At 35.7% G+C, this 25,000-nt stretch overlaps 1 protein-coding gene across 2 annotated transcripts in view; it reads left to right on the forward strand.

The window, feature by feature from the left end:
- The window catches only part of sha (shavenoid), a 174,206-nt gene that overhangs the window by 18,580 nt on the left and 130,626 nt on the right, over positions 1–25,000 (forward strand). For both annotated transcript variants that reach the window (XM_067084658.1, XM_067084660.1), the window contains exon 2: positions 17,062–17,095. The gene's annotated coding sequence lies outside the window, so the exon portion shown is untranslated. The remainder of the gene's footprint in view (positions 1–17,061; positions 17,096–25,000) is intronic.

Raw genomic sequence — 25,000 nt, forward strand, 5'->3', positions numbered from 1 at the left:
TCTCTCTCTCTCTCTCTCTCTCTCATACACAAACACACAAATCTCGAAAAATCTGTCTCGTGAAATATATTGATATGACCTCTCTCTCTCTCTCTCTCTCTCTCTCTCTCTCTCTCTCTCTCTCTCTCTCTCTCTCTCTCTTTCAGACACACACACACACACAAAGCTCGAAAAATCTATCTCATGAAATATGTTGATATAACTTCTCTCTCTCTCTCTCTCTCTCTCTCTCTCTCTCTCTCTCTCTCTCTCTCTCTCTCTCTCTCTCTCTCTCTCTCTCTCTCATTTAACCTTGTACATCCTTCCTATAACAAATTTCGTGAATTTTTGCTCTCCAAGTACTATCTTCTGTCTATATATATTTCCGCAGTGACATACAGTTATCATGTATACTTCCAACTTCACACTAAGTTTCTGTTCCTAGTGCTTAGTTATTAAATGTTGCATTCGTTGACTGTGTATATTACAGCATAAAGATATTGTGGTTAATTGGATGTATTCACTTAAAATGTAGAAATATAAGATAAGGATGACAATTTCTTCCGCACTAACATTTTGTTTTACCCTTACTGGCAATTAGCAAATAAGGACCATAAAATGTAAAAAAAGAATAAGGATAAAACTCATCAGTAAAACATAGCAGTTTTTGTAAGAGGGACAATCTCAATGGTAAAACCTAGTAGCCCTTCCTCAGTCCCAAAACTTGTTATTCTCCTCTCAAAATAGAGATTTCTCAATGCTAAGTCATGATAACACTCTCATAAACTAAAGCTTGCTCTGTGTCAATACCTTGCAATTCTCTTTCAAAAGGAAAACTTTTTAAGTGGCACAGTATGGCATCTTTCGTTTCATGGTGACTCCTGGCATCTCTTCCTCAAGGTTCAAACTTTTTATCTGGAAAAGTTTAGTAATTTCCTCTGAAGGGAAACCTTTGACATATCACGCCAAACCCTCTGAGAATTAATCATTGTTATTGACAAGTTCTGGAAAGGTTTTTTTTTGAGGAAAACCTTTCCCATGGCAAATCCTGGAAACCCCCTCTGTAAACAAAAGCTTCTCATTGACGAAATCAAGCAACATTTTTGGTGGTGAAACTTAGAAACCTCTTGGAACAAAAATATTTTTTGGTGGTGGAACCCAGAAATCTTTTGAAGCAATAATATTATGGGTGGTGAAAGCTACAAACTTCTTGAAGCAGTAACATTTTTGATGGGGAAACCAAGACACCCTCTTGAAGCATAAACGTTATTGGTGGAGAAACCAAGAAATCTCTTGAAGCAGTAAAATTTGCGATGGTGAAACCTAGAAACCTCTTGAAGCAAAAATAATTTTGGTGGAGAAGCCTAGGAACCTCTTAAAGCAAAATCACTTTTGTTGGTGAAACCTAGAAGCTTCTTGAAGCGAAAACGGTTTTGTTGGTGAGACCTGGAAACCTCTTGAAGCAAAAACTATTTTTGGTAGTGAAACCTAGAAACTTCTTGGAGCAAAACCATTTTTGCTTTAGAAACCTGGAAACTTCTTGAAGCAAAAACATTTTCGGTTGTGAAACCTAAGACCTCTTGAAGCAAAAACATTATTGGTGGCGAAACCTGTAAACTTCTTTAGGCAGAAAAACGATTGGAGAAACATGGAAACCTCTTGAAGCAAAAACACTTTCGACGGTGGAACCTAGACACCCTCTTGAAGCAAAAATATTTTTGAAGAAACCTGGAAACCTCTTGAAGCAGAATCATTTTTTTGTGGTGAAACCAAGAAACCTTTGACAGCAAAACATTATTGGTGGTGAAAATTAGAACCTCTGGGAGCAAAAACATTTTCGGCAGTGAAAACTAGAAAACTCTAAAAGCAAAATCACTATTGACGGAGACCCCTGGAAACTTCTTGAAGCAGTAACATTTTTGATGGTGAAACCTAGAAACTTCTTGAAGCAAAAACATTTTTGGTGGTAAAACCTAGAACTTCTTGAATCAAAAACAGTATTGGTTGAGAAACCAAAAAAAGCCCTTGAATCAAAAACATTTATGGTGGAGAAACCTTGAAAGCCCTTGAAGCAAATACACCATTGGTATAGAAATCTACAAACCTTTTAAAGCAAAAACATTTTTGTTGGAGAAACCTAGAAACCTCTTGAAACAAAAAGATTTTTTGGTGGTGAAACTCAGAAACCTCTGAAAACCTTAACATTTATGGTGGAGAAACCAAGAAAACATCTGAAGAAAGACGTTTTCTGTGGCAAAACCTAAAAAACCTCTTGAAGCAGTAACATCTTCGTTGGTGAAACCTAAAAACCTCTTGAAGCATTAACATAACATCAAAATTTTCGATGGTGAAACCAAGAAAGCCTCTTGAAGCAAACTCATTACTGGTGGAATAGAAACCTGGAAGAAGCTCCTGTCAAAGCGAACGCTCTCAGCGTCGAAACCTGGAAACCGCCAGCTGGCTGTCACAGCATCTCGTTCATGGCACGAACAGATCTCGTACTGAGACGTCCTCATCGGTTGACTGGCTCGAGAAAACGATGCTCGGTATGCACATGTTCTCTTTTGTCTGTTTTATGTACATAGGCGGTTGAGTGAGATGAGTTAACTCATTTTTTTCTGCTCACTTAAGTGACCATGAGATTCGTTTAGCTGAAGAATGTGAGAGGATTTCAGAGCGGGCAAAGGAGCCTTGTGGTCAGAACGCAGTACACGTCCTCCTTATACGCTTGCAAGTTTGAGGGTTTAACTGCCAATTTTCGAATTCACAACACAGGTTTGATTCCCAAGGAAGAATTTGCGTTCTCTTGGGGGAAGGTTGAAGGTTTAAATCTTAAAGCGTACTTTTTGTTTATTTTGTCATCGTACATTGAGTTTAGTCATCTTGATGTTGCGTCACAGGTCAGATTGAAATCAACAGAGATGATGCGTCAATGTTGTTAGGATATTTGTAATTGCTAGTCAGTCTTGTTAATGTCCTATTCATAGCTTTGATAAGCGTTTAGAGTTTTAATTAGATATATTTCCTCAATCACATTATGAAGATTAAACCTGTGTGCGGTAACCGTAAGTGGAAATGAAGAGAGTGGATTGAGAACTGAGAAGGGTATGGACAGACAGTGTTTGAGTTGTCTTGCTTTTTCGATTTACAATTTTTTTTTTAACTTGAAAATGTATTGGTCTGTATTTTATTCATCTAATGCAGAGTATTTGAACGCGCTTGCTTTTTCGATTTCCAATTGAAAAAAAAAACTTGAAAGTGTACTTCACTGTATTTTATTCATCTAATACCAACAACGCTTATCCATTTAACTGCCTACCTGTCTATCTGACTGTCTACCTATCTAAGGCTTTCATGGACCAAAAGAATCATATTTCAGTCAGTAGTCAACACAGACCAGAGAAGGCTCTGTCTGTCTTTCTGTCTGTGTGCCTCTCGAGAAAACCGAACGGGCAACACATTCGTCAGTAGTCTTTCTAGAATGCTGAAAGCTCTCTCTCTCTCTCTCTCTCTCTCTCTCTCTCTCTCTCTCTCTCTCTCTCTCCTTCCTAAGAACTTGAACCACCAAAAATTTTGTCAATAGTCAGTTGATAGAAGAAATCTCTCTTTTTATCTCTTCCCATCACATTTCCGAAATCATGACCGGCGCATGCGACATGATCACGTTTTTTTCTGTTACAGCCAAAAGTCAAAGAGAAAATCACCTATATATTCCGAGAGAGAGAGAGAGAGAGAGAGAGATAGCTCTTGGCTAAACAGGCGCCCTAACTTTTCCTCTGCTTGAGTACCCTGGAGAGAGTCCACCACCCAACTGTCATCTTTGCCCTCCTTTGGCTGGGCCATTCCAGAGAGAGATTGAGAGCTCTTGGCCAATTGGTCAACCTTTTCCTCCTCGAACTGGGGCACCTTTGAGTGAGTTCTAGCCGACCTGGCACACCTGTTCTCCAGCTGGGGTAGCCTGGAGAGAGAGAGAGTTCTTGTCCAAACAGTCGCCCTTTGCCCCCTTCCAGTTGGTGCACCCTGGAAAATCATCGGCCTGCCTAAGTAAAAGCACTGACTACCTAGATGGGAACACGCCTGGAAAAAAATAAAGCTATGGTTGCAGTGGCACTGGTAATATAGTCACCGACACCCCACGCGTAACCGTTGTCATAAACGATCTACTTGCCGACGGAAATGACAAGTACTGTTCATGCCTCAGCGGCGAAGTTGTGCAACCTGAAGGAAAAATGAGTGTATCAGCCGATTCTAGGGGAAGCGACGGAGGCAGAGACCTGTTATTGATGTCACTTCCCCTTAAAATATCTCTTGATGTCACGTCACATAATCTTGATTGCTATCATGTCATTGCGGTATTTGCGAAGACTTTAGGACTCAATTTTTGTGAGATCATTGCGACGCGTAACGTTCGGTTCAGCATAGGGATGCAACTGCCATATGGTGTACCTACTATATTACCAAGCTTTATTGTCAGTTGGCTTAATAGTTATACTGACTGAGGGGTTCTAAATTCAACACTAAATCATTCTTCTGCAAGTCTTGTCTCCATATGAAGGGTAATACTGAATGTACGAAGTATTCCGCATGGAATAAGGAATCATTTATTTTCAGTTTTCTGAAAAGAAAACTATTGTATCGGTTTGTCTGTCCGTCCGCACTTTTTTTCTGTCCACCCTCAGATCTTAAAAACTACTGAGGCTAGAGGGCTGCAAACAGGTATGTTGATCATCCACCCTCCAATCATCAAACATCCAAACTGCAGCCCTCTAGCCTCAGTAGTTTTTTTTTTTATTTTATTCAAGGTTAAAGTTAGCCATAATCGTGCATCTGGCAAAAATATAGGCCAGGCCACCTCCGGGCCGTTATTAAAGTTTCATTGACCGCGGTTCATATGGCATTATACCGAGACCACCGAAATATAGATCTATTTTCAGTGGTCTTGATTGTACGATGTACAGAAAACTCGATTGCCCCGAAGAAACCTCGGCGTATTTTTAACTCGTTTAATGTTAACTTTAATTTAGCATACCAAGTTGAAGTATGTAGTGAATGAAATAAAAAAAAAGACATTTCCTGGTCATTATTTTCTTGGAACTTGTTAAGTGGGAGGTATATGGCTCTAATTCCTATCGTGATTTTGTAGCTTTCGTTATATGGAAGGGAGACACCTATATCTTACCATCTTTTCAAGCTCTGTCAGTTGTTATATCTTCAGTTATGTAAGTGAAGGGTGACTGGATCTAACAGGTCTTCATGTTTTATTAGTTTTATCGTGCTTTATCAATTGCCATATCATTACCTGTACAGAATTCCAACTTGATTAAAAGGTGCTGTGTTTGATTTCCTTACACTGGAAGACTTTCGCTAAGGCCTTTGCTTCTAAGTCATTTTAATTCTTTGATGAACCATTATTCGAGATTTTGTCTTTAGTCTTCAGAGATGACTTCTTCCGTTATTGTTGTTGTCACGTGTTTGTCACCCAATGTTAGTTCCTACCGTCGAAACGTGGTGTACTAATATTATATTACAGCAGCCGTAGCTAAGTCTACTACTACTACTACTACTACTACTACTACTAGTACAGATAGAAGAGCAGTAATGCAGTAATAGCAGCAGAAAAGAAAGCAACAAAATAAATGGAAATAATGTTAAGGAAATATCCTATTTCATTCACTGTTTGGTTCAACTGTCTATACTCCACTAAAGTTAACGTTAGAAAATGAAGAATTCCATATTTATGTAGCATATTTTCCATGTTCCATATCATCCTTTAGAAGGAAACTGTCTCAATTTACTTAAACATGCATTTAACACAATTCTTTTTTTTTTTATCAATTTTTCGGTTCAAGATTTTCTTTAGCACTTTTATACTAGTCTTTAGGGCAGTCAACTAATTCTGCTACCAGTTTCAAGTTCGATTGGCTACTTCTACTATTAATCTTTAATACATTTGGTCTCCGTAGGGGGTTAGTGCCGTCAGTGCACCTCATGCGGTGCACTGTAGGCTTAAGCCTCTTTGCAGCGTGCCTTCGGCCCTTGTTGCAACCCCTGTCGTTCCTTTTGTTTTATCTCCTTTCATATTCTCTTTGTACCATCTTACTTTCCACCCTCTCCTAACAATTATTGATTCACAGTGCAACTGCGAGGTTTTCCTCCCGTTACGCCTTTCAAACTTTTGCTGTCAGTATCCGTTTCAGCGCTGAATGATCTCATTGGTCCCAGTGATTGGCCTTTGGCCTAAATTCTATATTCAATACAATTTAGTACGCTTGGCTACTTCCGCTAAAAACTTTTGATGCACCTGGCTACTTTTGCTATTTTGCTACACAGGATTTATGAGAACTCCTTCCAGTGGAAACATAATGAGACTGCAACAAATACCTAATGTTCTTTGACTTTTCAGAGTTGGGGCGGGGCTGGGTTGTGGAGGGGTGGGGGTAGAATGGGATGTGGGTGGACGTTGGGGTTAGTCTTGGCTACCGAAGAAGTCCCGTTGAGCGGTAAAGAATGAGGTTACGAGGACTTACGTGTAGATAAATGCAGCCCTAAGCATCAATCGGAACGTCGAATGGGGCATTTTTCGCGATTTGAAACGGGTTTTTTAAAATCGAGAGACGATCCTGGCAGGGAGGGGGGGGAAGGGTGGGGGATGTTAGTGTAAAATCATGGCGTCAGCTGTTCGCGTTTATTACAGGTTTATTACAGGTAGGCAACTGCAGACTACACCCCTCCCACCCCTCATCCATCCCCCGCCCTCCCTCCGTTTCTCATCAACATAAACCGGAATTGGTTTGCACTTAATTTATTAAGGGATTATATCTGTTGTCTGTTCACGGCGTTGTTACCGTTCGATAGAAGTTTCTACTCGTGTTGACGCTCGTAGATTACATTCATGAATTCTAAGGACTGGTATATATTTTCAAGTATATTTTTTTCAAGCACACACTTGTATGCGCAAAAATGTTACGAATGTGTTAACGGACAAACACATTACCCGAACAACAGTATCTATCTTAGCCAGGCGTTCATTTTTAGCAAAAGCAAGTTCACATATCTATATGATACATATATGTACATACAAACATACATGCATACATACATACATACATACATACATATAAACATGGGTGTATATACAGTATATATATATATATATATATATATATATATATATATATATATATATATATATATATATACATATACAAACAAAATGGGACATAAGAGTAATAAATCCAGACGGAAATGATAAAAAAAAAATGTATGAAAATGTGCGAGATGACAGTCCTAACAGGAAGTAGGAAGCGAAGACCTGACAACGGAAAGATGAATGTATTCTCTTGTCATGAGACACCCAACCATTATCATATAATCAGGCAGGTTCAATTGCGGGAAAAGAAGAGGAAGATGGTGAATTCCTTATCCTAGGTGAAACCACTGAATTCGCCACTCCCATTCAGAGAGAAACACTTCCTTCCTGCAAGAAGTCTGTCCTTGAACATAATCATTTGTCATGAAGTTTTTAACTTTACTCATTATTAAACCACGTCACTTGATAAAACAAGAGCAACCATAGTAAGATACCCGTAGGGGTATAGTGCCGTCAGTGCACCTCACGTGGTGTACTGTAGGCATTACTTAGGGTTCTTTGCAGCGTCCCTTCGGCCCTTAGCTGCAATCTCTTTCATTCCTTTTACTGTACCTCCGTTCATATTCTCTTTCTTTCATCTTACTTTTCATCCTTTCCCAACAGTTTGATTCGTAGTGGAACTGCGAGGTTTTCCTCCTGTTACGCCTTTCAAAAACTCCTTACTATCAATTTCCGTTTCAGCGCTGAATGACCTCATAGGTCCCAGTGCTTGGCCTTTGGCCTAAATTCTGTATTCTGTCTATCTATCCATAGTAAGATAGCAACAGGGACCATGAAAATAAACTATCACCAAATTGCCAAACTAGGCATCAAACTTACGAGAGAGTAATTTCGACATTGCCCGCCATGTGAAATAAAAGCACTGATTACTGGGTAAGATGAAGCCACGATTCTCATCGTCCCTGGCACACCTCGGCTTCGGGAACGAATCTCCCCACGGAAGTTTGAAGTTTCTTCATTTATTCCCAAATTGCAGTAAAGGCTTGTAGTGAAAAGCGTCTCCAAAAAAGTACACACACACACACACACACACACATATACATATATATATACATATATATATATATATATATATATATATATATATATATATATATATATATATATATATATACATATATATATATATATATATATATATATATATATATATATATATATATATATATATATATATATATATATACATATATATATATATATATATATATATATATATATATATATATATATATATATATATATATATATATATATATATATATATATATATATATATATATATATATATATATATGGCCGTGTGGTATAAGGCGAGTCACCGTAGTCCTGAGTTCTTGTCTTCCGTGGTTCGGACCCACAAGACGACGAACTTATTATCAACCAAAAATTCCCCTTCGGGTAACATATATGAAAAAAATATATTATTTTAAAGGACATTTGAGCTTTTCAGTAAAGCCAAGTGCCATTTTTGAAATATAATAAGTCAAATTAAAAATTTTGGCCCAGGATGGCGCTTGGCATTTGTAGCTCAATACTTGTACATGAATCACGGTGGTGTGATAAAGTCCATTCATATATATATATATATATATATATATATATATATATATATATATATATATATATATATATATATATACACGAGTATATATATCGTGCATCTAACTGTAAGGAACGACGCCATATGGCACCTCGAAGAGCAAAAAGCCGAGCGTGAATGGAATCGTGTGTCCCAGTTAGAAGAGTGCATTGCACGGCGTGTCTCATGGTATGCATGTAAGAAGACTTCACAGATAAAAAAAAAAATAAATGGTAAGATGGAGACTAAATAACACTCATATATGGTCACGGATATGTATAGGTGAGAGTGTCGGAAGTGCGTAACGCTAAGAAGAGAGAAAATGAAGTTACATACATATATATATAAATATATATATATATATATATATATATATATATATATATATATATATATATATATATATATATATATATATATATATATATATATATATATATATATATGTGTATTATATATATATATATATATATATATATATATATATATATATATATATATATATATATATATATATATATATATGTGTGTGTGTGTGTGTGTGTGTGTATGTATGTATGTATGACTGAATCACGAAAATATGGAACGTCATGAATATATAAATAAAGGCAATGCCACGAAGAAAAAAAGAAACAATGCAGTACTCCATTGTTTCTCTTTCCTTCGTATATATACAGTATATATTTGTGTGTGTGTATGTTTTCCGACATTAAGCTATTTTCTCCCTTTAAGCAATGGCTCTTAAGAAAAAAAACGATCATTACCCTTTGACGTTTCTAGTCATTTGGGAGCAGATTCAAAGTAGGGGTTGGAACACCATGGCCCCACTCATTTGGTGACACTTACACAACGGAAATCTATGAGAATGCTTTTATCTTGGCATAGCGCTCTAAAGGATTGTGAGTATGAAGAGATTCATCCACCAGTTAGGAGGCATTTCCTTCCCCAAGGGGTTCACAACCCTCTACTAGGCGCCCCCTCGTTCTTAGGATACGATGCATGAGAATCCCATGCTATTGGCACTTACTAGGGCATCAGTGTCCTTGTAGTGCCGCCTACTACAACAGTTGTAGCTGTCAAGTTTAATTGAATGAGACACATAAATTTACATATGTTTACCCTGTTTGCTCTTTTAGATTACCTGTGTTATTCATTATACCTGAAAGTATTTTCGAACTATCAGTATATTTTAAGCAAAGCTGGAAGGCAGTACAATGTAAAATCCACAGTCGGTTATTGTCATTCCCATAATCTCATACATTTATTATTATTCACAAAACGCATACATTCATGTGTGAGAACTTTAAAAGCTCATTATCTTGCTAAGGAAAACTTCCACAGAAGGAGACGAAAATAAAAGATCAAAAGAAGGGAAGTCGAGTTAAATACATTGAAAAATTACAAATATGCAACCAACTCAGTTCCCAGTCAAGTCTTGTTTTTTCTCTAAATCCTAATTACAATTTCACCGTAGATTTGTGATAGCGCGACGCCAGGTAGATATTCAGACAAAAGCATGCTTATCTTTTTTTGTATATTTCTGACATATAGGCGTTCTGTTTTGAGCAAGTTAATGGTCATTATGTTCTGTTCCAGACTGAACGCTTAAAAAATGACAGTAAAAATGATTAAACATAATGAATCATAATAATAGTGATAATAATGCTTTTGTTACTAGTAGTATGGGTACTGATACTGCTAATGACAGCAGTTCTTCTTTAATGACAGCAACGACTCTGCCGCCAAAGAAGAATCAGAGGAATTTATTTTTTGAATGATGATATTTAAATGTGCTAGGTAACCAGTAGGTTCTTAGCCACGTAAAAATAAGTCTAATAATAAGCTGTTAACCAGTCGGTGGTCTGTTAAATTAAGACATTTATTAACGTGTTTAATAAATAATGAATAATGAATTTGTGTGCATTTTAAATAATAATGAATAAAAATATTCCATAAGAAAAAATAAGCCCCCTCTCTCTCTCTCTCTCTCTCTCTCTCTCTCTCTCTCTCTCTCTCTCTCTCTCTCTCTGCTGGAACTGGAAGAGAGAGGAACACTTGGCGGACATACCGTTAGGTTCCGAAGTACAACTCTTTACCCATAAGCACTTCAGTTACCTCATTTATCATCCCAATCTTTCTCTTCCTTTTTTTTTTTGGTGTTTCAGGTGTTTTCGTTTTTCTCCTTTATGCTTTTTCATTCTTCGTATCTTTGCCGTAGGTGATTTTGTTCCTTTATTTGATTTGATTTGATTTATTTTTTATTGTTTTTATTCCTTTCCATTTTTTTTTGCTCATTCAAGTTCTGATTAATGTCATCTTTCTCCAGTTTCTTCATCCTCCTCTTCCCCTCCTCCTTCCTTTTTCCTTCTCATTTTCCTCTTCATTCCCCCCTTAGCTTCCTCCTCCTTTTACTCATGTTCCTCCTTTCTCTCCTTTTCTACTTCTTCCTTCTTTCCTTTCTTATTTCTCCTCCTCCTCCTCCTCAGCGTTTTTGCCTTTCCTTCTCCTCCTCCTCCTAATCCTCTTCCTCCTTTTCCTCCTCTTTTTCCTCTCCCTTTTGGACTTCTTCATTTTCAGATCACACTTGTCGAGCACAAAATCGACCCTAACCACATGTTACCTGCAGACATGTTACCTTAACTCACAGTGTTATAGGTGACCATTAGTATTGTTATTGTTAGTTTTTTCGTCATCATTATTATTCAAAACGTGCACGCAGTTAATGATGATTATTATAAACATTATCGTTAACAAACGTAGCAGCATCAGTATGTCGAAGGATTCATTTCCATGGAATTGGTTACCAACGTTCAGGAATGCGACCTTGAGCCCAAAAAAATCAGTAATGCTTAGTAATGTGAATTCCATTTTTATTTATATTTGTGTGTTCATATCCTTACAAATCTTAAAATTAGATGGGTTTGTGTATTACTGGATATTGGTTTGGAATGCGAGTTTTTGCAATTCTCTTCTCTTTCTAAAATGACACACACACACATATATATATATATATATATATATATATATATATACACACACACACATATACTGTATATGTATATATATATATATATATATATATATATATATATTATATATATATATATATGTATTGTTTGTGTGTGTATTACGTTAGTCTATCCTTACCTGATATTTATTCAACATTGATTTTTAATACCTATTATTTGATAACGGTAATGATCATATACCTGTTAACATTGTTATCTGCATTAGTCATTTAAAATTCAGACGGCACGATGTCGGAAGATGATATATCACTGGATACGAGTTATGGTTTCATTATTGATAAATAAACTTTTTTTTCCTTGGATTTAGATTATGAAAATTTATATATGCATTATTATTTGACGTAGGTAGGTAGATAGATATATAGAGAAAGAGAGTAAAAGTAGCTAGGTAGACAGATAGATAGAGAAAGAGAGTAAAGGTTAGATAGATAGATAGAGAAAGATGGTAACGGTAGATAGATAGAGAAAGAGAGTAAGGCGAGTCAAGTAACAAAGTATGTTCTAAATTTATTTCAGCTTAATGTAAGTTGCGTAACTGACAGACACATTAACAGGCAGAAAAAGAATCAGCATGTCCGTTTTAAGCACTCATACGTGTATATGGTTGTATGAATGGGATGCAATCTAGTTAATACATTGATAGCCAAACAGATGGAAGAGTTACGATACCCGTGCTTTGTTTATTGTGAGCCCAAGAGAAATTGTACATTCGCGTTCGTTTCAGTGAGTAATCGCTGCACAGACCAAAAGAATAATTTGGTGCCAATTCTCAGCTTGGGTATTTGAAACTCTCAATAACGACTTGCTTCTTTCGCCCACAAACAAACAAACAAACACACAGACTTACAGATGCAGGCAGGAAAACGGAAATTATCTCCGGGAATAGAAATGGGGAAATTAACTTGAGAGAACGAGGAAAACATCGATCGCTAATCCGAACGAATACTTCGGGTAAACCACAAAATATGCTTGGGCTAAGCATCCATGCGTGCAGAACGTAATTAGCGTGCCCACGAGCACGCGAGCGACGCTTTATGCGTGTAGGCACGCACAAGTTCCTGAGTTGCAGTTTTTTTTTTTTTTTTTTTTTTTTTTGGCCGGGCTTGAGAATATGTGAAGCATGTCTGGATAGGTTACTAAGAATTTGTCATTCAAATGTCGTTTTAAATTTAAATAATATATATACATACATATAAATATATGAGTATATATACATATATATATATATATATATATATATATATATATATATATATATATATATATATATATATATATATATATATATATATATTTAATGTTCTGAAGTAGCTCCATGGTAATTTTGAGTGAAATTGAACTATATTATTATTTTTATTATTATTTTTATTATTATTATTATTATTATTATTATTATTATTATTATTATTATTATTATTATTATAAGATAGGGCTGCTGCGTTGTGTGTAGAGGTTGAGAACATACATAAAGAAACATATTAGAGGCGTAACTTGTGGGCACATCATGAGTGGTAATATTCGATGGAACCATATGTCCCTCGAAAGTTCCCATAAAATATAAAGCTCCTATACTTGTGAAAACAAACACACAAATCACACAACCATAAACAAATACATACACAGAAATAAACACATACTTTAAATGCATGTAACCTTCCACTCCAACTAGTTCTTCGCAGAGAAATGTTTACCCAGGCCTATAATTTCCGTAACGTTATTGGTAATACCTCGGAACTTACCTGCGTAATTATGGTGTTTGCAATGAGCAGTACTTAGCAAGCTCAAGTGCCTTGTGTCTTGTTTAAATACTGCGTCCTTTCATTTGGTCTAAGACCGTCTTTCGTTGTTGTAAGTCTTTGAATGACGTTAGCAGCGGTCGACATGGTAGCTGTGGGAATATATTGTTAATCAAGCAGTCAGCATATTTTCATTCTGTCTTTTCAATGACATCAGCAGCAGTTGACACGGTAGCTGTGAGGTTATATTATTAATTAAGCAGTCAATTTATTCTGCATTCTCTCTTTTCAATAACATTAGCAGCAGTTGACACGGTAGCTGTGAGGTTATATTATTAATTAAGCAGTCAGTTTATTCTGCATTCTCTCTTTTCAATAACATTAGCAGCAGTTGACACGGTAGCTGTGAGGTTATTTTATTAATTAAGCAGTCAGTTTATTCTGCATTCTGTCTTTTCAGTGACATTAGCAGCATTTGACGTGGTAGGTGTGACGTTATATGATCAATCAAGTTATCAGTTTATTCTGCATTCAATTAGAAAGTCAGTCAAGCATTTTAATAAAACTAATGGCAGTTGCAACGTTTTATTGCTAAGATGTAATATTATTTCTTGAGCTCCTCAGGCGATATTAGCTGTAGCCAATCTTGGCAGTTGTTGCGATGCATAATTGTTGATTAATCAGTCAGTTAATTGATCAACAAATCAATCATTTGTATTGGGCAGATTTAGTTGTTAAGCTCATATACTGATGTCAGCGTCAGTTACCATGGGAGTTTTGAAGTTACACAATTCTTTATCAGTCCGATCAAGGCAATCTCAGTTGTCCCGTTTTTGTAGCGATGTAAGGCTTCAAAAAAGAGTAGGTCTTGTTCCTCTGAATGAGATGCAATAGGTTGTGCCTATCAGGGTATCTTCTTGTTCATGTAAGGCTCTAATCGGCCACATTCGGATGAAAAGTAAATGAACAAAAACAAAGAAGGACTACGTCACACAAACACTCTTTTTGGCACTGGCATTTTGGGGACTCTTGTGGTGTGTCCAGACTCTAGTGAAATCTGTCGTAAACAAGTTGGTAACTTATCACACACGCATCACCAACAGGTTGAATACAAATTAACGGCTTTATGTTGGTCCCAACCCGTGCTTCACATACGGTTATCCAGCATGGTCCAAAGATTCGTTCGCCACTTATCGTTGTTGACTTGTTTTCATTATGTCTGTTATATGTATGCGACAAGGTGTTGACGTGTGTTGATGACATGTTTTACTGTAGTGTGACGCACCTTGCGCCAAGGGGAAGAACAGTTTAGGTTTAAACAAGGAAGAGAGTGCGTGGGTCAAGTACTTGGTGTGACATCATAAGCCTACCACCTTATTGTGACATGTTTCCATCGCCATTTGGACTGACCTTGACTTTTGACTCAAAATGTTGCTAGCATTTTTGCAGAGTTTTTAAGATCGGATTTTCATTGCGTAAAGAATCCAAATTTTCTCTCCAAGTTGGTGCTAAAAAAAGTATTAACTATATCCATTGCACGGCTTCAGTGCTGACGCGAGCATTGACTACCTGTTGCTAAGTTTGGCTGCTAGATGCCCAAAGGTGCCAAAAAACGTGCTCATTGACGCCATCTTTATTTTCTATTTCCTTTATTCATTCACTCTTCGTCCAAAGACTTGAAGGAAAAACTAGAAGAATAAGAGTAAAAGAGAAAGGGATACTCTAATCCAAAAGGCATTAAACTATATTTTCATCTGGGGATGACAGCCAGAGCTACCCTACGTCATTTTGCAAGTATCATAATCTGGTTGAAAGGAGTTTTTGATCATTTTTGTACCTTTAAGAATTATAAATTCCTCAGAATTGTGTATTCTGATTTCCCAGAAACTTCAAAAAGGAGAAGGAACACAGTAGTTTTAATTATATCAAATTGTATTGCAAATATGTGATTGTTGAAAGACAAAAGTACGTCTGAACGTTTGATTAGAACTAAAATAGAAAGTAACAGTTTACATGACCAGGTATATATCAAGTCAGATATCAAAAAGAAAATATGAAAACATTTCACAAAGAATTGCAGTAAGATTAAAAATAATATATTGTAGATAAATGCTTGTAACCAGAGGTTTACTGTAGTTTATTGTAAATATTCTAACGAATGAGCACAAGAAAAAGTTTTATTGGCTTGCATAAACCCAAGGATGATAAGAAAGCATAATGTACAGATGACAAAGTAAAAAGTATGAAATTCCATGAATTAAGAAATAAGATAGTGTAAAACTTGTTTTACAGTTGTTTTCCTATTGCCTGTTTTCTCTTCTAATATCCTTCTCATTCATTTATTTCCCCTTCTCCTTTCTTCCAATATTGCTTCATTTTTTAGTTTTCTGTAAAAGAAAACTATTGTGCCGGCTTTGTTTGTCCGTCCGCACTTTTTTCTGCCCTCACTTTTTCTGTCCGCCCTCAGATCTTAAAAACTGCTGGGGCTAGAGGGCTGCAAATTGGTATGTTGATCATCCACCCTCCAATCATCAAACATACCAAATTGCAGCACTCTAACCTTAGTAGTTTTTATTTTATTTAAGGTTAAAGTTAGTCATGACCGTGCTTCTGGCAACGCAACAATGAAGGCCACCATGGCCGTCTGAGAGTTTCGCGGACCGCGGCTCCTATAGCACTGTACCGAGACCACCGAAAGGTAGATCTATTTTCAGTGGCCTTGATTATACGCTGTACAGAAAACTCGATTGCGTCGAAGAAACTTCGGCGCATTTTGTACTTGTTTTATTTTATTTCTCTTTCTAAATTCGTGACGCATCCCCATTGGCAGCCTCGCCTTAAATGGAAAATCACAGACCTCCCCTGACAAGTCAAACTCAAAACACAGTGATTTCCGAAGGTAATCTCCACGATAATGGGCGTTCGGAAATTGCTTTACTGGCAACAATAGTCATTCAAAGCCCAGCTAGGAGTCGATAAAAAGATTGCTGAGCGACGGTTGTGAAAGGGCTTGATTGAAAACAAGGAATTTACTGCGTGATAATATGGACGATTATATGAATTTGCTGTGTAATGGTTTAAATTATTTTATATGGGGCCGCCTGTGTCTGGCGGTTACGAAACTCGCCTCACGAACGAGAGACTTCGGGTTCGAAACCTGGGTGAGGGCGGAGTGATTAGGTAACGCTTCGTTAATTTCCACTGAGTTTTTGTTGACCTAAACAGTGACTTGTTTACATAGTAGTCAGTCAACTTCAGTGGGTCTCTTCCAAGGCGGAGATATTCATGGTGCTAGCTGACACAAGCAGTTACTTGATACTTAATACTTAGTCAACTTCAGTGGGTCTCATCCAAGGCGGAGATTGGCTATTTAAACTAAGCAATAACTCGTATACTTAATTGTTAGTCAACTTCAGTGGGTCTCATCTGTGGGTGAGCAACTTCACCCATAGATGATAATCTGGGAGGATAGAGAAATAAATAGAAATATATCAGTATTTTGAGACCCCTGTTTTTGTGTAAATATATGCATCTCTATACACTTATGCTTCTTTTGTTAATCACATTTCTGTTTTCGTATTGCAGGAGCCATCTACGTATTGAAGTGGAGATTTGCACAGTAAGTTGAATGTTTATTTTTAAGACTTTCATCCCAGAAATTTTCCCCTAAATTATTATTATTATTATTATTATTATTATTATTATTATTATTATTATTATTATTATTATTTTACTACCTGTGCCCTTGGCATTCTCTTGTGGTATTTCCGAAACCGATTAAAGACGTTATAGAACAGGAGGAGGAGGAGAAAGAGAAGGAAGAATAAAAGAAGAAAGGAGGAATGCAGAAGAAAAAAGAGAGGAAAGAGAAAGGAACAAACTGAATAAAAGATTCCGAAGAAAAAGTAGAAGAAATAAGGAGGAAGCAGTTACGGCAAATCGCAGACTTCCAGAGATTAAGATCTCTCTCTCTCTCTCTCTCTCTCTCTCTCTCTCTCTCTCTCTCTCTCTCTCTCTCTCTCTCTTTCCTTTTGTTTTAGGGGACCGTCGAATGGAGGTCTATTAATACGTTCTATTGTTCGGACCCCTATCTGCGCATGCGTCCATGTCACAACCTCTTCTTGCCTCGGGTCGGGAGGGTACTGGGGTTTGGGATCGAGAGATGGTGGGTGGTGGACAGTGGGTGGATGGGGTACCGCTACATGTTGTTGTTCTCCGTAAACGAAAGTTTCAAGAGTTGCTGATAACCCTTTCGTAACGACCAAGTGTTCCGGAGGCTCTGATGGAAATGATAAGATGTAATGCTCTTTTTTTTTTTTTTTTTTTTTTTTGTCTTGAATGGGCATGATTGAAAGTGTTTTTCTTTTTTTTACTATTATTTTCGTTTTTCTGCTGTTTCATTTCCCGTTGATCCTCTTTTTCATTATTAACACTTGTTTCATATTTTCTTCCTCATTCTTGTTTCATTTCCCTTGCGTTATTTCAGGTGTAAAATCTCATTTACCTTTTAATTTTTCTTTCTCTTCTCTCTTATTTCATTTCCCCCTTCCATCTTTTCTTTGCTTGTCGTCATTTCATTTCAGTGTTCATGTTTTTCTAATCAATTATAATTACATTCCTTGCTTTCATCTTTTTTTTCTAATCTCTTTGTTTTATTGGTATGCTGGACAAGATATGATGGAATGCTCTAGCCCTGGTGGCATGTCATAACTGATTGTAATCTTTTAATTGCTTTTTTTTTTTATTTTCCTTTCTTCTGCTCTTTAATTTCAGCCACTTAACTCACATTTTCTCCACTTACACTTTTAGTTTTCTGTAAAAGAAAACTGTCCGCAGTTTTTCTGTCCGCACTTTTTTATGTCCGCCCTCAGATCTTAAAAACTAGTGAGGCTAGAGGGCTGCAAATTGGTATGTTGATCATCCACCCTCCAATCATCAAACATACCAAACTGCAGCCATCTAGCCGCAGTAGTTTTTATTTCATTTAAGGTTAAAGTTACCCATAATCGTGCTTCTGGCAACGATGTCGGATAGGCCACCACCGGGCAATGGTTAAAGTTTTATGGGGCACGGCTCATACAGCATTATACCGGGACCACGGAAAGATAGATCTATTTTCGGTGGCCTTAATAATGCGCTGTAGCGGTTGGACAGAAAACTCGTTTGTCTTTCTAGTTTAATGGGAAAGAAATAGAAGGATTGGCATGATAGCAGTGGTTTCTTGTTTATTCTTTATTTGAATGCTTTCTCTTTTCCTTAATTTTATTTTCTTTCGCTGCTTCATTTTTTTATTAACTTTTCTCTGCTGGGGCTTGGAAGGGGATTCAATATAAAGATTACAGTAACGAGAAGAATAAAGATTCTATCAGATGAGTCACCATGCATTATTATTATTATTATTATTATTATTATTATTATTATTATTATTATTATTATTATTATTATCATTCGACATATGCACACCTACTGTAAGAGCCAAACCTAAAGACAATTAACTCTAGTTTCTTGTATGGTATTGAAAATTAGCGTCACAATTGCCATGGTCATCAACGCCCTAAAGAGAGACAGAGAGAAAAATATGGATAATAAACTATTCAAGATTGTCTTATGTAACACTGAATACATAACCTTAAAAGATTTTCTTTATGTTTACAAAACTCTTAATTTAAGTTGTATTTTTTACGTTTAATTAATTTAAGTTATAGTTTTTACGTATAATTTAAGTACGTGCTATATTTTCTTCTTATTAATGGCTTATATATGAGCTTCTTATATATCTTCTTTATAACTTCTGTAAGGAATTCAGTACAAATAAGAAGAAATCTTAAATATTTCATTGTGATTTAATAAAAAAAAAATAAGTAAAAATACCACAAATATTTTATAACCACAAATATTTTATAACTGATTCAAAATACCAATCCAGTAATACGAACCAGTACCCGATCATGCGCACAAAGGGCGTAATGGATTACAGTTATTTGTTCGTATGGTCGGCCGCCCTCCGTGAAAATGAGCACGCGCGCGCGTCTGAAGCGTAATTCGAGTGTGCGTAGTACCGAGGCAATTTATGATAAGTAATCCGAGAAGCGTAATCATCATTCAACCTCGGGCGTGTAATGCGATTCGATTACTTCCTTGGATTGTTTCGTGACTGGGAATATTGTAATTAAACTGAGATGGTCTTATTCTTTCGTGATCTTCATTTGGATCTGAACTGTTTTTTGGGTTTCTTTAATATCAGTTAGTTGTAATCTTGGCTAGTTTAATAATAATAATAATAATAAATAATAATAATAATAATAAAAATAATAGTAATAGTGTAAGTGATTTTTATGATTTTGAATGTTTTATGGGAGTTTGTTTATTATAAGTTAGTTGTATTTTTGTCTTGTTCAGTAATAGTAATAATAATAATAATAATAATGATAATAATAGTGTAAGTGATTTTTTGACGATTTGATAGTACAATTCTTTCGTTATTTTCATTATGATCTTGGATGTTTTATGGGAGGTTGTTTATAATAAATTACTGGTATTTCTGGCTTGTTTAATAATAATAATAATAATAATAATAATAATAATAATAATAATAATAATAATAATAGAATATTCAAGATCATTATGAAAATAACGAAAGAATAAAGCTATCAAATCATCAAAATTCAATTACACTGTTCCTGTTATTATTATTATTATTATTATTATTATTATTATTATTATTATTATTATTATTATTTATTATTATTAATAATAATAATAACAGGAATAGTGTAATAAAATTTAGGTGATTTGATGGTCTTATTATTTCGTTATCTTCATTTGGATCTAAACTATTTTTTGGATTTGTTTATTATGAGTTAGTTGTAATCTTCGCTTGTTAAATAATAATAATAATAATAATAATAGTGTAAGTGATTTTTGATGATTTGATAGTTTTATTCTTTCGTTATGATCTTGAATGTTTTATGGGAGTTTGTTTATAATAAAATAGTTGTATATTTGGTTTAATTAATTAATCAATAATAATAATAATAATAATAATAATAATAATGATAATAATAATAACAGGAACAGTGTAATTGAATTTTGATGATTTGATAGCTTTATTCTTTCGTTATTTTCATAATGATCTTGAATATTCTATGGGAGTTTGTTTATTATGAGTTAGTTGTATTTTTGGCTTATCTAATATTATAATAATAATAATAATGATAATGCAGAGAAATTCACAATGTCGTGAAAAATTGTTTTACAATAAAAATCCACAATTATTTAAATAAGTTGTATTATCTTTTACAAATAATACAACATTATTATTATTATTATTATTATTATTATTATTATTATTATTATTATTATTATTATTATTATTATTATTATACTTCGTTGAAAAGAATGGCAGTTTGTATGCCGTTGAGGTTATACTGAGCCTTCTCAACTTGGCGCAATATAAACTCACTGCATTACACCGCAATTCTTTTGAACGAAGTATGTCTGAAAGAGGGTCTTCTTCCAAAATAATAATAATAATAATAATAATAATAATAAAATAATAATAATAATAATAATAATAATAATAATAATAACTCTCGTCAGACATATATGCTTATAAAGAATTCCCTGAGATTCTTGGGGTATTAATTTTGAAAAATGGCTGAACGCAAAAGAATTGGGTCCAATCTTTTCCGCGCAAATGCATTTCAGTACAAGTCTGTGTTTATGTGCTGGGAAATTCAAGAATAACGCTTATCCTGTTGTGTTTCGCTTGCTTGGATCTCTCTCTCTCTCTCTCTCTCTCTCTCTCTTCTCTCTCTCTCTCTCTCTCTCTCTCTCTTTCTCGTTTTTTGTAAGCGGATTTTTAATTTAATTTGGAATGCTTAAACTTACGACAAACTTTAGGAGTCTGCGAAGAATAGCCATAGGTCACAGTGAGTCCCAGAAACCCAAGAAGAATGAGTGAATTCAGTTGTTGTAATCTGTCTCTCCACCTTCCGGTAACAGTACACGTCGTAAAGTACTTTCGATGGGTCATGAAAGTTACTCACCAGCGACCATTTTCTCATTGGTCGTAAAAAGCGACATTTGAGCGACAAAATGCCGACGAGCTTTGATCAGTTTGACACCTTTCTCGCTTCGCATTGTGTGACTCCATTGTAACTTGCAACACATACCTTTAAGAGTGTTTGTGTAATTTGTTAGCAAAGCATGTAAAGTTAAGTACGGTAACTTTGGTCTTATTGATGAACTGATCTTATTCATCAATTTAGTGTTTTAGGTTACACACACGCATTTATATATATATATATATATATATATATATATGTGTATATATATATATATATATATATATGTATATGTATATATATATATGTATATATATGTGTGTGTGTGTGTGTGGCTGAGTGAATTTGATAGACGATATTTTTACTTAATGTTTGCAAATTATATATATATATATATATATATATATATATATATATATATATATATATATATATGTGTGTGTGTATATATATATGTATATATATATATATATATATATATATATATATATATATATACGTAGAAGGGCAACTTTCACGTTGCATATTACAAAGCTGAGTATAACAATTTGAACAACGTAGGTTAGAGTTCGTTCTGAAAAATTGTTTTAACCATTAATATGGTTCCTTGTACCCTTTGTGCCATTACTACGCCTCTCTCTCTCTCTCTCTCTCTCTCTCTCTCTCTCTCTCTCTCTCTCTCTCTCTCTCTACAGCAATTGCCTCGATCTATTAGTGCACATATTTATCCTCTTCATGTCCTTTTGGTTACTTAGAAATAACCGGGTACCATTCAGACTCGCGGACTTCCAATTTCTCTCCCCGTATAGATGTAGTGCTGTCAGTGCACCTCACGCGGTGCACTGTAGGCATTACTTAAAGGTCTTTGCAGCGTCCCTTCGGCCCCTAGCTGCAACCTCTTTCTTTCCTTTTACTGTACCTCCGTTCATATTTTCTTTCCTCAATCTTACCTTCCACCCTTTCCCAACAATTGTTTCATAGTGCAACTGCTTTGAGGTTTTCCTCCTGTTACACCTTTCAAAACCTCTTATGTCAATTTCCCTTCCAGTGTTGAATGACCTTATAGGTCCCTGCGCTTGGCCTTTGGCCTAAATTCTGTATTCTCTCTCTCTCTCTCTCTCTCTCTCTCTCTCTCTCTCTCTCTCTCTCTCTCTCTCCAGCGGCAGATGACTGTCGTTACTTTTGCGTCGTCATGTCAGTTGATTTGGACGTCTATGGCTCGTGATTTTGAAGGAGACTTTCACCTTAAATTGCCAGGCTCCGTTGTCCCGTTTTTCCGCTCTTACACATTTCTCGACTGATGTTATACATAGATTCTCGACTGATGTTATACATAGATTCTCGACTGATGTTATACATAGATTCTCGACTGATGTTATTTATTTTTAATGTTTCCAGTTTTTAGCAGTTTATTTTGATGTGCGTTCTACTATATTTTTCGTCTTCAGCTTCATTCTTTTTTTTTTACATCTGATTTCTATTCTGTAAACAGTTACTTAACAAATTGATGGTCTTGGCTTGAGTTAAATAGATGCCGACATTGAATACGAAGGATAACAGAAATAACTAATTTATCTTATGAATTATCCAGTGAATTCTCAGTACAATTTTTGGCCAAGTGCATCCCCTTCTCCACAAATGAATTAACTAGATTAGGATGCTTCAGAAAACATCACTTTTTTTAATTGTCAGTATTTCATTAGGTTTAGTTTTGTTGTGACTTCCATTTACTTGGTTAGTTTACTATTTACTTCATTCATTAGTTTGGCTACAGTCATTTGGCAGATGACCCAATGCTTTAGATAAAATATGACCGTGATACCCTCCCCCTCCCCGTCGTTCATTTTTCACGTTATTCCACTTTCACTGACCTCTTGGTTAAATAGGCTCTCAATAAGGGTCGCTGCCATCTTGAAAAGAGGCTTCGTAGGCTGATTCCCCCGTGATAAATAAAGGCTCCGAGTTCGTTTTGTCAGGATGGGTCTCCTTTCGCATCAGCCCCGTCCCTATCATTACTGTCTGCGTCTGATTTATCCACTTTTTCCTCCTTCCGTCTTCATGATTTATTCCCTCTTCGACTCTTCTACAGGAGGGCGACGCCTCTGGCCCGCTATGGAGGTCGTCGGATTGTGGCCGTTGTCGTGTCTGAAAAGAATAAAAAATAAAAAACAAATTGGAAAGGAAGTGGACTGGAAAGACGTATGATACAGTGGTATTTACATATGAATGAACAGTATATTTACGAAATAGGTTTACAGTTTTGTGATCGCTAAAGAAATACAATAAGCCGAGAATGATTTTTTTCTTTTAAGTCTTTGTAACAATACTTCATTAACTTGAATACAGGGCGCTTCGCCTTCATTCGAAGGTTTATTGTTATAAATAACAGAAAACCGCGACATGGATTTTTAGTTTTCTTTAAAAGAAAACTATTGAAATGGCTTTTTTGTCTGTCCTTCCGCCTTCAGATCTTAAAAACTACTGAGGCTAGAGGGCTGCAAATTGTGGCGTTGATCGTCCACCTCCCAATCATCAAATATACCAAATTGCAACCCTCTAGCATCGGTAGTTTTTATTTTATTTAAATTTAAAGTTTGCCTTGATCGTGCGTCTGACACCGCTATAAGTGCCAACAACACAGGTCACCACCAGGCTGTGGCTGAAATTTTCGTGGGCCGCGGCTGAGAGTTTCAAGGGCCGTGGCTGAGAGTTTCAAACAGCGTTATACGCTGTGCAGAAAACTCGATTGCACCGAAGAAACTTCGGCGCATTTTTTACTCATTATCATTGTATTTACCGTCGCCAAGAATGTTTTAGTTTTCAAGTTAGTTTTCACTCGTTATTTCAAAGATATTCTGTATATTTTAAAGTGAAATATCTTCTAGGAAGAGCGATGTTCAGACTCGTAAAGAGAATATATCAATTTTGCAAAACATGCTTGAAAATAAAGTTATAGCTATCGTAGCTAATTTGCTTATAACACTTGAAAAATGATTCTTTCTGGAAAACTGATAAACGATAAAATGTTCTTGAGTGCGAATTATTATAAAAACCTTTAAGCCTTCATTTCTTTTAGCCTAAAACATTTCTTTTAGCCTAAAACACTTGCAAAGTATTGTCTATGTTATATATTTAATTTTATCTTTTCTATACTTGAAAGCATCTCCTCCTCCTCCTCCTCCTCCTCCTCCTCCTTCCTGGAGGATATATGTTCCTTCATCCTGAATAGTCGAAAAGAGGTTGACTTCACAAACATCAAAAATGGTCGGCGCCTTTGAAAAGTCAGCTGTTAGTCTTAATTCACCCCTTGTTGATTCAAGCAGGGGCCGTTGCTCTCATTTGCATGTAATGGATTCGTTCTCCGGAATCCTTTATTCCTAACCCTATCCAGTGACTGTCCACCCCCTTCCAGCTCCCCGCCCACTTCCGCCTACCCAAAAAAAAAATTAACTTGCGTT

Source organism: Macrobrachium rosenbergii, chromosome 41 (genome assembly GCF_040412425.1).
Source record: "Macrobrachium rosenbergii isolate ZJJX-2024 chromosome 41, ASM4041242v1, whole genome shotgun sequence".
Lineage (NCBI taxonomy): Eukaryota > Metazoa > Arthropoda > Malacostraca > Decapoda > Palaemonidae > Macrobrachium > Macrobrachium rosenbergii.